The sequence below is a fragment of the Chrysemys picta genome, chromosome 1 (genome assembly GCF_011386835.1).
Source record: "Chrysemys picta bellii isolate R12L10 chromosome 1, ASM1138683v2, whole genome shotgun sequence".
NCBI classification, from domain to species: Eukaryota; Metazoa; Chordata; order Testudines; family Emydidae; genus Chrysemys; species Chrysemys picta.
Genome location: NC_088791.1, coordinates 232,063,697 through 232,081,270, shown reverse-complemented (window position 1 = coordinate 232,081,270; position 17,574 = coordinate 232,063,697). Strand labels below are relative to the sequence as shown.

The following is a 17,574-nucleotide window of genomic DNA, read 5'->3' as shown; positions in this document are numbered from 1 at the left end:
CAGACCCTCCATTTAAGGGGGCTTCATGAAACAGTTGTAAGGTGAAAGCCCTTGGCAGCATGACTCCTATGAGAACCATTCTTTTTCCAGGTCCAGTAGGAGCTGGTTGGGCAAGACAGCAGTGTAATGGCCAGGGTCATCTACGGGGTCCAAGAAGATCATAAGGGAATTGTGGGTTTGGGGATTAGCACTCCTGGCTTCTTCTGTAGGGGATTCCCACTCTCCTTGATTGGAGAAATTATTTTCAATTCACCAAATTGAAAGTAGTGGAATTTTTCCTCCCCAGGTGGGTTATTCAGTCATATAAGAGAATGGGACCCATTGCTAGAAGAATACGACTACAACACAAATCCAGTGAAGAAATGATATTCACATATACATTGAGGATTACTATTAATCTGTCATAAGTAAGTAACATAAACACCTCTACCCCGATATAATGCGACCAGATATAACATGAATTCTGATATAATACAGTAAAGCAGTGCTCGGGGGGGGGGGGGGGGGGGGGGGGCTGAGCACTCTGGCAGATCAAAGCAAGTTCTATATAATGCGGTTTCACCTATAAAGCAGTAAGATTTTTTGGCTCCCAAGGACAGCGTTATATCAGGGTAGAGGTGTACTATAAATATTACAGTAATATAACATAAGGAATCTACTGACCATAACTAGGTCCATCAGAAGAGTAATAGTATACCAGTCTTGTTATGTACAGAATATTTGTGGTTTTATGGGGGCATATATAGAAATTATAGATGAATAGTAGCATTTGGAGTCAGGTAGAAAACTTGCATATTAATAAGACAGTATATATGTTTCATAATATATCTTATGCCTGTGTACAATCCATTTTCAACATGAAGCACACTAACCCTCCTGGGCTAGTTTGGATTAGTGCATCTTCACTGACTTCAGTGCTGATTTACATCAGGTGAGAATGTGGCCTACTCTCTGTAGTAGAATTACTTAAATTGACAGATGCTATAGAAAACCTAAGGCAGATAGCTACGTGGGGAAGAGAAGGTGTAAAACTCTTGATGGTGCACACATTGTAACCTTTACTCACCCAAGTAATACCACTCAGAACCCAGATGGGAATGCCTGTGTGAGTAAGGATTTCCAGGATCCAGTCCCAGTTTTGGTTTTCTTTTCCACCATGGAGTTAGTGAAGCCCCTTTGGAATATAAAAAGCTACATCATGGTGCTATACATATTAATGTGCAAGGATTTTTTCCCTATTGTCTATACCTTTCAGACTAAGCCTGACTGACAGCCTAATCTATGATTTCCAAGCCTTAGGATGGTCTGATTTTAAGACAGGCCCCTCTTTTTTTAGGTGCATTACTATGGAATTTCCAGTTTTGGTGGCTGTTGTATTATAAGATGCTAATAACAAAACTAGACTTCATGTCTTGGGATTTTGAACTTTTTTATTTTCTAGGTTCCAAATTGATGGAAAAGTCAGAAATGTTGCCATTTTGAATGGCTGGATTTCCTGGACTTTTAAAGGCATTCAGGTTGGTATGTGATTTTTTTATTTAGGTTTTTAAAATTTGTATGTTTCACTTAATGTAAACAAACTGAATCACATTTTATAGTAAAATATTATTCCATTATAAAATATGGAAAGGCTTTCTCTTTCATTTTCTTTCTACAGCACTGGGCAGACCTATGCCATTCATCTATACAAGGGCTACTGTTGGTGAATATTTCTGATTTGACAGTCAAATCAAATAAACAAGACCAAAGCCTTATGTAAGAAAAAAGAATCATGACAATTTTTTCTTCCCCTTAGTAGCCATGTTCGTAGCCATATTTATTTTAAGTAGCCTTGGGCAAAAAGTTATGCGTCTCATTAATCTAAATCAACCTTCCAGGATTTTATGGCAAACTGTTGTTGCTATTGCCACATTATGTATGGTTTTTTTTACCTCCCTTTTGTTCTTCAATATAGTGCTTATGAAGCTAAGGAACAATTGTCACTTCCTATTATATGAACTAAATGTACAAGAATTGATGGGGCTTTCTACCTAATGTTGTTAGCGTGAACCTGGTTTGTTTATTTAATGAACAAAATGTCACAGTGCGTCTGCATCCGCCTGACATCTGAAACAGTGGCAGCTGCTGGTGGCAGATTTCCTGAAAACTGGGGTGCAGAATTAACCAATTCAATTTGCATGTTATCAAAAAAAAAAAAAAAAGGATTGAGGTGGGTGGGGGAAATGGAAGACAAGAATCTCTTTTGAAAACATTCTTAAAAAAAAAAGCCACTGTTTTTGTGCACAGATGTCCTGGGTACTATTGTACTGGGGAGGGGGGCGGGGGGAGAGAGAGAGAGAGAGAAAGCAAGCTAGTCTAATCCTGACACATAACCTACTTCAGCACAAGTAGATTTAGAGAAATTCATTTAGATTCAGGGTTTAAATATGATTCCATTATGAGATGTTGGGTTGGTAAATGAGAAATATTAGCCATGGGGGCAGCTTACACTATAGAATTACTACAGGATTGCATCTCACCTCAACCTCCTTATAAAGAGTTATATTAAAGTGATACTAGTGATCACGGAGACGTGCACATTTTGCAAAAAAGATAAATTTAATGCTTTCTTTGATGTAGAATTTATGGCAATGTTGATAATAAATTATTTTAGGAAGTAACCAAACTTGTGAGAATTACTGAAGACATTTACACTATACAGTTGCTAATCCTATGGCATTTCTTCCTAAACACCCAGAATTTAAATGGTTCTTTAAAATAACGTGTGCATACCACTGAAGTTTTCAAACAGAAGTAAAACCTCCTTGAGACTTGTCTAGTTTTAACAGCTCAGTGGGAAGGCAATGTTGAGTCTCCACACGCTCCAGGCAAAGGCAAAGAAAAGGCAGTTGCTCTGGTTTCTTGTTTAGGTTGCAACGTGCATTCTTCATCGTGGCCAATGCTGCAGCCAACCTTCATATGCAAAGGAAAGAAAACACAATCTTTGTATATATTACATGACAGTGCAGGGCTCTGAACTACTTGGTAAAAGGCCCAGTTATGAGTATGTCTGGCAATTAAAAATAATTGGGAAGCAGGTTTGCCACTAACTCTTCCAAGAATGCCAGTTATGATATAATGATGTTTCATTAGACATGCTGAAAGCTGTGAGCTCCGTATGGCAGTGGCAATTAGGAAGGATCATAAAGGGAAAAAAAAAGAAGAAACATTAAAAATACCCCCGATAAGATTAGCATAGCATTTAATGGCCACTTCATTAGCTAATTGATTTCTTATTAGTTACAGGGAAAAGCCCAGTTAGGGGCTCTGCACAGCTAATTAACAGCATTTACACAATTAGTCAGTTGCTCATTTTGTAACCAAACATTCTTGGAATCGACTGTGGCTGTGATGCTCTGGGCCATTTGATTCACTGTATTTATTTATTTATTTATTTATTTTGCTAATATTGGCTTAACCTTCAAATCGAAAATTCCCTCCCTAAGGGCCACACCATATTTAATCACAATGTTATATAAACAGCAAAGGGCTACGTCATGCAATCTCTGGGTGAGACTCTGTTCCCCTTAATTTTTATTTGCAGCTCGCTTTATTAGCCCCATGAAGTCAATAGCAGTCAGTAAGCAGACTCATCTGTCCCCCTCCCTGACAGCTAATATTTTTGTCCATCAAACATTGTTATTATTTTGCAATCATTATTGTCCACACTTTTTTTTTTTGCTTCTGCATTGGGAGAGGTATGCAGGAGGTCTGGTGAAGGTGTTTGTTTCTAATGAAGTTGTGTCCTATTGCAAAAGAAATGCATTTAAGAGGAAAGTGGTCATTTCAAAAGCCATGTTTTTTACATTAGCGTATACTTGGAATTAAGGGTATGTGGGGGAAATTGTGATCTGTTATACGGCTCAGAAAAGGATGTATTGGATTTATGGGGCATTTTATTATTGACTTGGTAAAAACTTATGACTGCTAAGAATATAAATAATACTAAATATTTAATAAAACACAAAAAAGAAAAGTGCCTGTTCACTTGCAATGTATAAAGGCATTTGATAACCTCACAGAACCCAGTTACTCCTTTGGCAAAATCTTGCATTCCTTATAGTCCCCAAATTCCAGTGGACCAAGAAGGGCCAAATTCTGAGCTCACTGAAACCAGTCACAAAATTCCCCTAGTATTCAGGCTCCTATTCAGGAACAAGCTTTCTAGCACTGAGGGATAAGGGCTATTGGTAATGAAGAACAAGGCTGTGTCTGTGAACTGAAGGTCAGTATTTTTACCAGCCTCTTTTCCCGAACATATTGGCTAAATTGTTATAAATTAATTTAATAAAAACAAAAACCATGAGGCCTGGGCAGTTCAGAGATGACACTGAATCATCAATATATTAATTATTATGCTTAGTTATCCTTTTCTTCCTCTTTTCCTTTTCTTGTCTTTTATTTAATGTTTCTTTGCCACAAATGTGAAATGAGTCATAATTTTAATTTACCATTACAGTATTAATTGTGGCTAATGGAAAAACACTCTCTGAGACATATAATGGTAATTATTCCTCTCCTCCTTCCTCTTTTTCTTGATAATTTATTCCTTAAATATATTTACAAACTGTGGATTTTAATGGATGTCCATTTCCATGTGGTCTTCATTTTAATTGTGCATGTAAATAATGTATTTTCTTTCCTCTACATTGTTTTTCCTCTTGGTTGACAATATGCGTCTTGCTTATTTACTGCAAAGGATTATTAAAAACAAAGCTTGAGGTTAAGAATAAATAGAACCAAAAAAAGAACAAGATTAAGTTATTTTAAAACAGCGGCTTTGAAAATTCAGGGATATTTTCTCTGAAACTAAGCATCAAAAGTATGTTCATTGTCTAGACTTCTACTGTAATCTTAAAGCACCTTATAAACACTGAATGAAATTCACAGCACTCATATTGGGCCTATTGAAATCATTGGCAAAACAACCCTTTATTAGATCCATTATACAAAGGGAAATTGAGGCACAGACAGGTAGTTTGGTTGAATTATGTGCAATTGCTCCATGTGCAGAATTCTAGTGGACTTGTAGGATCAGGCCCTAAGTGACTTGCACAAGGTCAGCCAATGAGTCAAAAGGAGGGTCAGGAATAGGACCCAGGAATTTTGACTCCTAATCCCATTCTCTAACCACTAAACTACACCTGAAGTTGTGTTTCTAGTCTGTACTATTCAGGTTCGTGTACCATGCCCATCAACATGCTCTCTGAATTCCTTTTTTGGTAACATAACAATAATAGCACCCACTGGTGTATTTCACAAAGAAGTAGTGGGAGGTGACAATAGGGAAAGCAAGAAGCCTCCATTTCCATAGCCAATATCTGTTCTCGTTCTTGATTGTCCTTTTCAGGAACACACACTACACCCCTCATTCCTTCTTCCTGCTTTAGTCTGTTTAGACTCAACGCTAGCTTTTCAAAATCCACAGACTTAAAAAACTTTACCATCCACATGGCGCCTGTTGCCTCTGTTGAATTCTGCACATTGTTTCCAAACATACAGGATTCAGTATAGGGAGCCTGCACAGCAATACCTTACTAATGAAAAGCTTCTGTTCTTGGAATATCATTTTAAATTAACATCATAACATTCTTAGAGACTCCTCAAACTCAGCCTTTTTGTCAGGGAGTAGGTTTTTTCCCCCTTAGCTTTCCCCCCTGTGTATCTTGGTTTACAAATTCTCACCTTAAACTATGCCTGCTTAGGTTTGTTCTTTGTATCAGCATCACTTCCGTTTGCAATTTGTGGAGAAGGTATTTCATTCTTTTAAGGTAATTTTGAGAGAGGCATTACCCTTCAGTTGTTTGTTTTGTAGCAAGCTGGCTTCAAACAATCCTCTCTTTTTGGGTAAAGGTTAGTCTTGCAGTCACTCCAAAACAAAGCAAACCAGGCCACTGCAACAAAAATGATTTGAATGAACCAGTCAGATTTACTTTTGGAGGAGACTGGCAGGGAGATGAATTACACTGTATTGCATAATGGCAGATTGCAACGTGACTGTGCATGCCTCATGTCATGTTCTAGCTTGTCAGTGGGTTTTGTTGTTGTTTTTAAAGAGTGTGCAAAGTGTTTTCCAATTACTCTCAAAGGCAAGTGATCAACCTAACCTCCCCCTTCCATTTCTTTTCCAGGTGCCTGAATGAATAGCAGATGGTGGAGCACATTTCTATAATGTGAATGGTTTAAGGTGCTCATTCTAGGAAGTAAGGGAGATTTCCATCTGCAAGCACAGAAATATTATCTTAAAGACGGCACCCTTTTAAAATGGAACCCTGCACACATGCGAGCTTCAGATAGCAGAGAGCATTTTCAAATATCCTACAGAACCTGTGGATGATTTTAGTCTTTATAAAATATAAATTAGGGCTGTTGATTAATTGCAATTAACTCACATGATTAACAACAAAAATTAATCACAATTTAAAAATTAATCATGATTAATCGCAGTTTTAATTGCACTGTTAAACAATAGAATACCAATTGAAATTTATTAAATATTTCAGATGTTTTTCTACATTTTCAAATATACTGATTTCAGTTAAAACACAGAATACAAGTGTACAATGCTCACTTTATATTATTATTTTTATTACAAATATTTGCACTGCAAAATGCTAAACAAAAGAAATAGTATTTTTCAATTAATCTCATACAAGTACTGTAGTGCAATCTCCTTATTGTGAAAGTGCAATTTACAAATGTAGATTTTTTTTGTTACATAACTGCTCTCAAAAACAAAACAATGTAAAACTTTAGAGCCTATATGTCAGTGGTGGGCAACCTGCGGCCCTATACGCCCCTATACGTCAGTGGTGGCCAGCATGTCCCTGCGGCCCTCGCCGCTTCCTGCAGCTCCCATTTGCCGGGAATGGCAAACTGCGGCCAGAGGGAGCTGCAGGCGGTCATGCAAATGTAAACAAACTGTCTGGCGGCCCACCAGCAATTACCCTGATGGGCTGCAGGTTTCCCACCACTGCTATAAGTCCACTCAGTCCTACTTCTTGTTCATCCAATTGCTAAGATGAACAAGTTTGTTTACATTTACGGGGGGTACTGCTGCCCACTTCGTATTTACAATGTCACCAGAAAGTGAGAACAGGCTTTCACATGGAACTTTTGTAGCCAGCATTGCAAGATATGTGCCAGATATAAAATTTTTTATTAAAGCTAATGTTAAAAAATTATATGGTACACAGGTTAAGAAAAGAGTGTCTGTACATCTGGGTATAATGCTTAGATTATCCACAAATACAAGGTTTGTTTTTAAAGCCATAAGATACATTAAACATTCATATGTCCCATCATGCTTCGGCCACCATTCCAGAGGACATGCTTCCATGCTGATGATGCTCATTAAAAAAATAATGCGTTAATTAAATTTTGATTGAAATCCTTGGGGGATAATTGTATGTCTCTGGCTCTGTTTTACTCCCATTCTGCCATATATTTCATATTATAGCAGTCTTGGATGATGGCTCAGCACATGTTGTTCATTTTAAGAACACTTTCACTGCAGATTTGACAAAATGCAAAGAAGGTACCAATGTGAGATTTCTAAAGATAGCTACAGCACTCAACCCAAGGTTTAAGAATCTGAAGTGCCTTTCAAAATCTGAGAGGGACAAAGTGTGGAGCATGCTTTCAGAAGTCTTAAAAGAACAACTCTCCAATGCGGAAACTACAGAACCCGAACCATCAAAAAAGAAAATCAACCGTCTGCTGGTAGCATCTGACTCAGATGATGAAAATGAACATGCGTCAGTCCACACTGCTTTGGATAGTTATCGAGCAGAACCCGTCATCGGCATGTCCTCTGGAATGGTGGTTGAAGCATGAAGGGACAAATGAATCTTTAGCACACCTGGCATGTAAATATCTTGCAACACCAGCTACAACAGTGCCGTGAGATCGCCTGTTCTCACTTTCAGGTGACATTGTGAACAAGAAGTGGGCAGCGTTATCTCCTGCAAATGTAAACAAACTTGTTTGTCTTTGCGATAAACTGAACAAGAAATTGGATTGAGTGGACTTGTAAGCTCTAAAGTTTTACATTATTTTGTTTTTGAGTGCAGTTATTTTTTTGTACATAATTCTACATTTATACGTTCAACTTTCATGATAAAGAGATTGCACTACAGTACTTGTAATAGGTGAATTGAAAAGTACTATTTCTTTTGTTTTTTACAGTGCAAATATTTGTAATAAAAAATAAATAGAAAGTGAGCACTGTACACTTTGTATTCTGTGTTGTAATTGAAATCAATATATTTGAAAATGTAGAAAACATCCAAAAATATTTAAATAAATGGTATCCTATTATTGTTTAACAGCGCGATTAATCGCACGATTAATTTTTTTAAATCTCTTGACAGCCCTAATATAAATACAACCCTCCCCATTCTCTATAGTAGTGGGGATGACCCTGTTGTCCAGGGGCTAATGCAGGCTGGGACTCAGGATTCATCCCTCAGTGATGCTGAGCTTCCTTTGTACATGGAGCACAGCCTTGCACTCTGATTCAGAGTTGGTTCCCTATGAACAATGACTCCTCCAAGAACACTATCCTGTGCTAAAAGTGATCAGAAAAATTCTATTAAAGGGAGATACTCAACTAAAAAAGTCACATTTCTGTCTCATATATTTTTTTAAAGCCAGTAACACTTAAGACTGCTATAACTGAAAGAGACTACAGGGGAAACAAATCTTTTTTCACTTTGTACATTTGACAGCACTTTGTGTCTGATCGGTTTCACTGTTTTCCCTTCCGTGGTCTATTTCTCCTGCTGTTTGTGTTGAGCAGTATTTTCTCATGAATGGTGTGATTACTCATGTGAGTAAGGATTGAAGAATCAAACTGTCTCGGTTCTAGAGATGTCATAGACTACATGGTTTCTGGAAAGAAATTACTAAACAAAACTAAAAATCTGAAATAACAAAGTAATGACCATACCATGAAATGTAGATCGAGCACTCTTGGTAGAAAGAATTAGCCTTTTAACAGACCCCTAAAATTCTCAAACAATGAAAAGCTCTAGGGATACCAACAATCAAAACCAGATCGTAACACTAATGGAAATAACATGAAACATTAATATTCAGATTGCAGGATAAAACAGAAAAAATTCACAAAATTTGCAGAAACTATTTCTGGACCACATAAAATATAGAGATTCAACAAATGATGCATAAAAACTGACAGCAAAAATATGTGCTGACTTCCCTTCCAATGCCTCCCTTACCACACTGTCTTTTCCTGTACTCCTCTCCTTCACTCTTTTGATATAATCAATGTATGAAACAAACAAACAAACAAAAACCCCAACAAACAGGGGAGGCTAAAAAAATATAGGATTCAAGTCTGCTTTACAGGAAAACCAACGATGACCAGTGAAACAAAAAGATATTATGGGAAGATATGGAGCACCGAAACAATGCAGAGGGAAGAAATATGAGAAAAACAAAACCATTAGGACTTAGATTATGACTGGCCATTGTGTGGGAGGGTGCAAGGAGCACCCACTCCACCCCCGCCCCCGTGTACCCTTCACAAAGAACAACCTCTACTAAATAGTCTCTGTGCTCCATCCATGAGCCCCTGGGGATGCGATCCTGTCCAAAAGGGGGCAGGGAGGCTACAGAAGAGGTAGGGTTATGACCTGTCTCAGCAGGCACACTGGCCCACGCAGTGGGGTGGGCTCACTGGGGAAAGCAGTCTGTCATCAGTCTCTAAGCTATACAGACTTTATTGAATGAAGCCTTGAACACCCCATCAGGAAAATATTAATGTACCCATTTTACATATAAGGAATGTCAGAGCCTAGAACAGAACTCAGGATTCCTACCTCATAGGGTAAGACTATATTGCAATTAGACATGGCAGATGGCCTGTGCCAGCTGATTTGGGCTCCTGAGGTTTGGGCTAAGGGTGCATCCCTTATTTGCAGTGTACTTCGCAGGGTCCTAGAGCCCAAATGTCTACACTGCAATTAAATAGCCCCTTAGCCTGAACCCCACGAGCCTGAGTCAGCTGTCACGGGCCAGCTATGGGTTTTTAAATGCAGTGTAGACATACCCTAAGTTCTCTTCTCTATCTACTAAATCATATTCATCTGAAGATACACTGAATACTGTCATATAAAGTTTCTCTGTCTGTCTATATTTATAAAGTATTTACCACCACAGTATCTAAGCACAACAAGTACCATGGCCTTTGTTTGCTTACATTTTGTAATTTGTATAAGAACCTTGTAAAATGATAATATATTTCAATTTTCACAGTGAAATATAGGAATTAAAATGATCTAAGGTTGGGAGAAGAAAATCAGTTAAAATGGACCCTTCCTTGTGTTTTATTTGTAGAGTTACTAGGACAATGGGGCCCTGACTCTGGTTGGAGTTTATTTAAGTGAAAGCTGAGATGCTCATGTAATCACAGGATTCCAGGAGTTGGGGTTTTAAAATACCAGACCAGTTAAGACTCAGGATACAATTGTGGAAGTTGGTGGCACTGTAAATATTTTCAGAAGTCGAAAAATATTACTTCCTCTTTCCTCAGGACTTAGTTCAATTAGGAAACAGCAATAACAAGAGGTACAAGCACTGGATATAGCTCCTTATTTTAAGATTTTATTAGCTGGAAACCATTAGGAATGGATGTTTTCTACAGAATTCCCAGAAATAATAGTAATAAAATGGTGTTATCACCTGACAAGTCTAACATAAAGTCTTTAAAAATATATATTTTACAAAACAAAACTCCCAAAGCTTTATGGCTTAGTCAAAGTGCTAACTTTAAATAGTCATAGACAAGCAAACTGCCACTGTATCTCACCAGGCAGCAGTGATGACCCATAAGCTTTCAGAAGTATTAAAGTTCACTTTTGACTTTCATTACAGGAGCAGAAAGTCAGGGAAAATGTTGTTAATGAATGAAGTGACATGAGGAACAATAGTCTGCTCTTCTGAGTCTATGAATCTATGAATTTTTATTTTGTAGAAATCTTTTGACTCTCACAGGTGCTTATTTGACAAAATACATTCTAATTTCCATGCTGTCACTGAAAACCAGAGGCTCTGTTAGATTCATGTTATCAGTCTGCAGAATTTGCCTTAAATGAAGTCTGCCCTCTCATTGGAGCACACACATAAGGTCTATTAGCATTAAGGGGCGTTCCCAAGTGCTCCAGCAAGAGACTAGATCTCCTTATGCGCAAGACGATAGCAAAAGCCTCTGGACTTGAGGCCTATCCAAGGACATGAAATAGCCTATGACACAAGTCACAACTGAGAAACTGGTGTAACAAAACTTTGCAACTCCAGCTCTATAATGCTCACCACACATCAGTCAGGCCCTATTCCATTTGACTAAAAGTTGTGCTCTCTTTAAATTAAATAAATTGGTGTCTAGTCTCAATGGTCTCAGTCCTCAGCGATATTCTTGGTATTAACGGAAAGGATCAGAGTAATTTCACACAGACAAAAGTTTATGAATGAGCTTAGTTAAAAATACTTTGAAACCAGAACCAAGTCTCTTGAAATAAACATAAAGGGTCCAATTTTCAAAAAGTGGAGGCCCACTTTCGCTTTCCAGAAATTAACTTATATTTACCATGTGCAAATCTCTCAGGTCCATGTGCAAATCAGGGAACTGAATGTAGAAATCGGTACCAATCTGAATGCATAATTATCCAGTTTGCAGGCACGCATGGATTTTGCATCTGCCAGTGTGGGTGCGTGCATGGGTACACATTTTTTAGCCTCCACTTATTAAAAATGTGGCTCCACAAGCTTACGTCTAGTCGTAGATATGGGACTAGCACATTGACGATAGTCGGTGAAGTGGGACTATGTAAAACCTTCCCCCAGACAGCCACAACTGGAAAACCACTAACCTGAAGGGTACAATCTAGTAGAGGATATGCTGCTTCTACAGCTCATTTTAGTGCACAGGGGAGACCCAAAGACATTTCAACTTGAGCACTTTTCTCTTTCAAAGGACACCATCTGGCCCTCATTGCCAACAGTTTAGCTATGGTGGTGTATAGGAACTCCCTTTATCTTATGAGTCCAAATCGATGCTTTTGCCTTTGGCCTGGTCGCACTCCAATGACTTATATGCCTCCAGTATATTTTATTCCATATTGTAATATACAAATGTTGTATAATGAATTGTACCACACCTGGAAGTAAAAATACATACAGAAAAAGCATTGCAAAGGGGAAATAATCATGGGACTGAGATCATCTGTATATCTCTGCAAACTTTTATGAATGTTTCACTCAAAGGGGTCATTTTCTTTAGATTCTTTGGGATACATTTCTTCATTTTCATAGGCACTCCTAAACATTTTCATGTCTTTAGTTTTAAAAGTTTGCCATTCTTCTTCTTCTTCTTCTAACCCATAAAGATAAAGGGCCAGAAGTCTCTCCCCCTGATTCTCTCTGCCTTTCATGTTGTGCAAAATGAACAGAATCTGACCCTCAGTACCCAGCTGAGAGTAGCTTTGGCGTATAGAACTTCTTAGCTGTCATAAGGTAGCATAGTCAGCGCCTACACCAACTCACCCCAGCCTTGGCATGCAGAGTGGAAGAAGGGATGTTGGGTGAGCTGTACTACACCTATGTTCAGCCAGTTCTCAACTGCCATGTGGTTTCATGTCGACCACAGCCAGCTGGCATGAATTAGAGCAGCTGCTAGCTCTCCCCCAACCAAGGAGAGAATCTGAGTCAAAGTGTTCAGATTTTGTGTTACGTGATTTGATGGTTGATGGAGATGTAATTTGTCATCAGAGGGGGAGACAAGGAATTCATGATGGTGTGATGTAAAATTGGGATTTGCACAAATTTAGGATGACATCTTTACTCTTGAATGGTGGGGCTGTGATTGAGTTATGTGTGTCATCCCAGCCATGTGCCAATAATCATTTTACACCACATCACAGCAGAGCATATTTGGTTTATGTCACCTACATCAGCAAACAGGCATTAATTTTTTTTTCAATAAGTGTTGAAACTTTTTTATACTATGCTCAGTGTTCTGGCAGGAAATTCCCACATTTTAAAAATTTGTTCAACACATTAAAGTCTACTTAGTCATACATTTTTTAATAATTTTAAAGGATTGGAAATGTAGAGTCTTTTCAAAGCTTTTTTTTTTTAATCGAGAAAGCACAGTATTTGCTTTGGAGCGTAGACTAGACAGTAGTTCAATAATCAGGCTTGTGCCTCTGTCATAAGAACTTTGCTGGTTGATTTGATCTGCTTTGTTTTGAATTAGTCAGAGAACCTTATCCAGAAAAAAACAACCTCCTGGCTGGACCCTCCATGGACCCTCCTAGTTTCACAGCCACTCATAACCTTCCCTGTTGGCGGAACTTCCCTGTGGCAACAGCTGGGAATGGTGGTAACAGAGTTAATAGGTTGGCTGGGTGACTGAATGCTTCTTGGCACACCCACAGACTGTCCCTTAAGGGTGTGGCTCCTGAGAAATGGGATGGACCCCTGGTTCAGGAAGTAACTCCAACTGGAAATGCAGGGGTGCTTCTATTTTTCCTGACTGTGGGAGAGAGGGTATCATTTTGTAACAGCACTCACAATTGCATGGAGTGAGCACCTTCTTGCAGTAATGAACAAAGGAGGTTATTTTGTTTAGTGAGCTTGTGCCTGTGTCATTGTTGCAGCACCTGCTTATGCAAATCCACCAATGACTAGACCACGAGGTCACATAACAACGACAACCAGAGAGCTGCTCATTGCTGACCTTTTTCCCGGAGCACAGTCCATCAGACTTGGGGCAATGGTCTCAGAATCAGTGAGCAAGGGACCGTGTATTCCCCACTGCATTACTGATATCCCCACTGTTCAAAAATCATGAGTCGGACCCTAAAATTATGAGACTGACTTAAAAATTATGAGATTTTAAAAAATAATAAAATGTGGTGTCTTTTCATTTGCTTTCTGGCTTTTGAAGTTTCAGGGTTCAAATTTGCAGCTTTTCTCAGCAACTCTGAGGGCTAAAATATTTTTTTCTTTAATGAAAATGGAGAGTGTCATGTAATCACCTGACTCTAGGAGCTGGGTCTTTTAGGGGAAAAAACATATATTGCAAGACTTGTGATAAGATTGTAACAGCTGGCAACACTGCCTCAGCAGAATTTGGCCCATAGTGAACTATGTGTATCTGATAATAGGCTGCACAGCAAATAATTAAAAAGTCATCTATTACACACTTGCATTTTATATTGTAAGACTGTTTACTTTTGTGAATGATTTTTTTAAAAGTGATGTTTTGCACTCATAACTTTAGCATCTAGGAGGAGGGAGAGGAAAAAAGAAGAATTGATTAGCTTTACTGAAACTCCAATTCTGATGGTCTCAGATATGGTTTAAAGGCAGTGGCCTTCTATTCGAGTTACATTGGCACAAATCTTGTGAAAATATATGTGCATATAGGGGGGTTTCTAATGATCATTGAGATCTATTTTCCATTCAAGCCTATTTGCTGAGTGCAGAACTCTTTTACAAAATAAGACCTCACTCTATTGCTTCCTTTTGTCTTTGGATTCTTGGCAAACAAGGAAGAATCAAGGGCTTCCAAGGATTTGCCTTTTGTGCTGAACAGCCTCTGAGCACGCTTTTCCAGAGTGCCGCCGCATTTCAGACCCAAAGCCAGTAAAGCAGATTTTAATCTGTCCAGTCCCAGGGAGGCCAATTCCTCCCAAGAGGAAAAGGCTGAGAGCTCCAGATGGGCTCCGGCATGGGTAAGTGCACTGCTGGTCTCTTTCGGCCAACCAGGGAACGTTCCATTGTCCCACTTCTTCTCAAACTCATTCTGAATCTTCCCAAAAAGTTCATTCTGATCCAGCAGTGGCTTCACCCAATCTGTGTAATCCTGCAGGTACTCAAGAAGCATTTCAAGATACCTTTTATATTCGACATTTTTTCTCTCTTTGGGAATATCGAAGAGTTGGATAAGTATGTGGATAAGTATGTGATGTAATCCAGTTTCTCTGATGATTTTAAGTTAATGTACTGGAGGTAACAATCATGAAGCTCCAAGTACCGGCCATAACCTTCTTCATCTGTGAACTCCACTAGATTTTGTGCCTCTTCACTGGGGTTCTCTCTGGCTTTCAACAGTTCCTCAAATTCCACTGACATCGGTACACAGATCTCATTTGGGTGCTTCCGGTGAAATTCCTTGATCTGTTTTAGTCTATTATAGAATTCTGCAAACTCATTTGGCCCTGAAATGGCGCTGAGCTCCTCCTTCCGTAACCCATCCTTATCATCATACAAGTCTCTCAGATTTCCACTCACTTCCATATACCCGTCCTGCATGGCTCGGGTGCGGTGATCAGAGTTAATCTGGTCACGTAACGTGGATTTCTTAATCAGCGTCTCCTTGGCCATCACGTCCATGAGCCGCTCCCGCTCCTCATGGTAGCGCCGCTGCTGCTCCAGGATCGTCTCCATCTTCCTCGCGCGCCCACCAGCCGGAACCCTCCCTCCTTAGGCCTTAGGTCCTCAAATAGTTAAAATTGGCTTTCATGACAATTAGAATCTCACCTTTCTGTCTCTCAAACTCTTTGCTCTCCTATGCAAATTTGGGAGAATCCCAGTTCAAGTTCTCTGGGTCACTCCTGAAAGTGGTCATGTTAGACGATGATAAGAGACACGTGTTCTAAGTGTGATGGCTCATCCTAAATCACTGTACATCTGTGTACATGTCTCTTTTAGATTATCCTGTATTTAATGACGTAATTGGCAAATACACACTCTTGGGGTCCAGTTCTCACCCCTGAGGAAATCTGTTCTGTGGTGGGAGAATTGGGGCACCTGGATTCAAAAATCCCAAGAAAAAGTGTGTGATAAGGAGGAATTTGAAGATGAAGAGGAGAGAAAAAACTTGGCAGATAAGTACAGGTAAAATGTTTCAGTTATAGGGGAAAGAATGATGGAAGGAGGCATCAGGGGCAGAATTCTTTCAGTGATATGCCTTATATCTTGAATTCATTGACTGTTTTTCTTTGGGGGGGGGAGGGGCGGGGAAAAGTTGTGAGGTAAATGTTTTATAACATTTCCTAAAGCCATAGTCTAACACATGAAGAACTGTTAAAATATATAAGTTTGCTGCACTGAACCCATAATTTTAACAGGTCAGCTGTTTTAACAAGACCTGTTTCAGAGTTCAGAGTTGTTTTATGAAATATGTTTTGGATTAGCACACTGGAATGTGTTCATTTTATAGGTCACTTCTCTACTCTAAATTGCTTCTCGGTGTGATAGATATTTATCCTTTTATCAGGTTTAATCCTTTAACTGGAACTCATTGAACGGTCACCCAAGTAGTTTAGTCTGAAAATTTGACCTGCTTTGTAACAATCACAGTTAGAATCTGATGGTGAATCCAGGGGCGCTGGAACAATTTTTATAGTGGGGGCGCTGAGAGTCATTGAACCAAACTATAAACCCTGTATATGGTGGAAACCATTTCAAGCCTGGGGGTGAGGCAGTACCCCCAGCACTCCTTGTTCCAGCACCTATGCATTCTGAGAGCTAGCTCCTCAGAAACGCTGGAGTAGTGCGTGGCACAGGAGGCTTTAGGTCAGCCTTCCTCCCCAAACAGGGGCAAGTAAAGCCCCCAGTAGCGGATAAGATAGCCTATGGGCTTCTCTAAACTAAACCTGGCTGCAGCAGCCCACACAAGTGGCACTTAGCAGCTGGAGATAGCTGGAGCGCAGAGAAGCCTCTGCCAAACATACCCTTAAAATGCCACCTATGCCAAGGCCAGGAGCAATAAGTCAGCCCAATATCACCACCTGGAGATCCCCCTATGCTGAGGGAATCCCTATGTTGCTGGATAAGCTATTTTAAAGTTGGACAAAGCAGCCTTAATGGAGGCCAGGACCTGCCCTGTATATATAGTTGTAGGTCGTAGTATTGTTACTAAAGTGGTATGGCGTGTGTATGTACTGTTGTTAGGGTGACCAAATGCCCCGATTTTATAGGGACAGTCCTGATATTTGGGGTTTTGTCTTATATAGATGCCTATTACCCCCACCTCTTGTCCTGATTTTTCACACTTGCTATCTGGTCACCCTAACTGTTGTCTCATGATTTTGTGCTGAGGACAGAGTTAAAAACAACTGGTGTATTTTAACTGTGCATTTCCATACTCTCCATTTTTTATTGTAACCTTAATTTTGAATTTCAAGCTTTCAAACACTTGGTTCTCTTTTATTTTTTCAACTTGTCTATTTTCTAGTAATTTCTCCCCTTCCCTCACCCCCCACACCCCTGCCATTTAAGAGACCGGTAAGGATTTAAAACCTTTACTTCATTTTAATAAAGATTGGTATAACAACATTTCAGGCCAATAAGGCTAATACAATTTTGAGCTGTGTATGCAGCATCTGCCCCATGGACAAAGCAAAATACTGAAACAGTGACAGTAGTTTCTAGAGAACGGTCCTTCTCTAGGTGCCTAACATTCATTTAATCTGTACATTTTATACTGGATTTTTGTACCCAAAA

At 39.2% G+C, this 17,574-nt stretch overlaps 1 pseudogene; it reads right to left on the bottom strand.

The window, feature by feature from the left end:
- Positions 1 to 14,515: 14,515 nt before the first annotated feature.
- Positions 14,516 to 15,543, bottom strand: LOC101939684 (splicing factor 3A subunit 3-like; annotated as a pseudogene).
- Between the last annotated feature and the right edge of the window lie 2,031 nt (positions 15,544 to 17,574).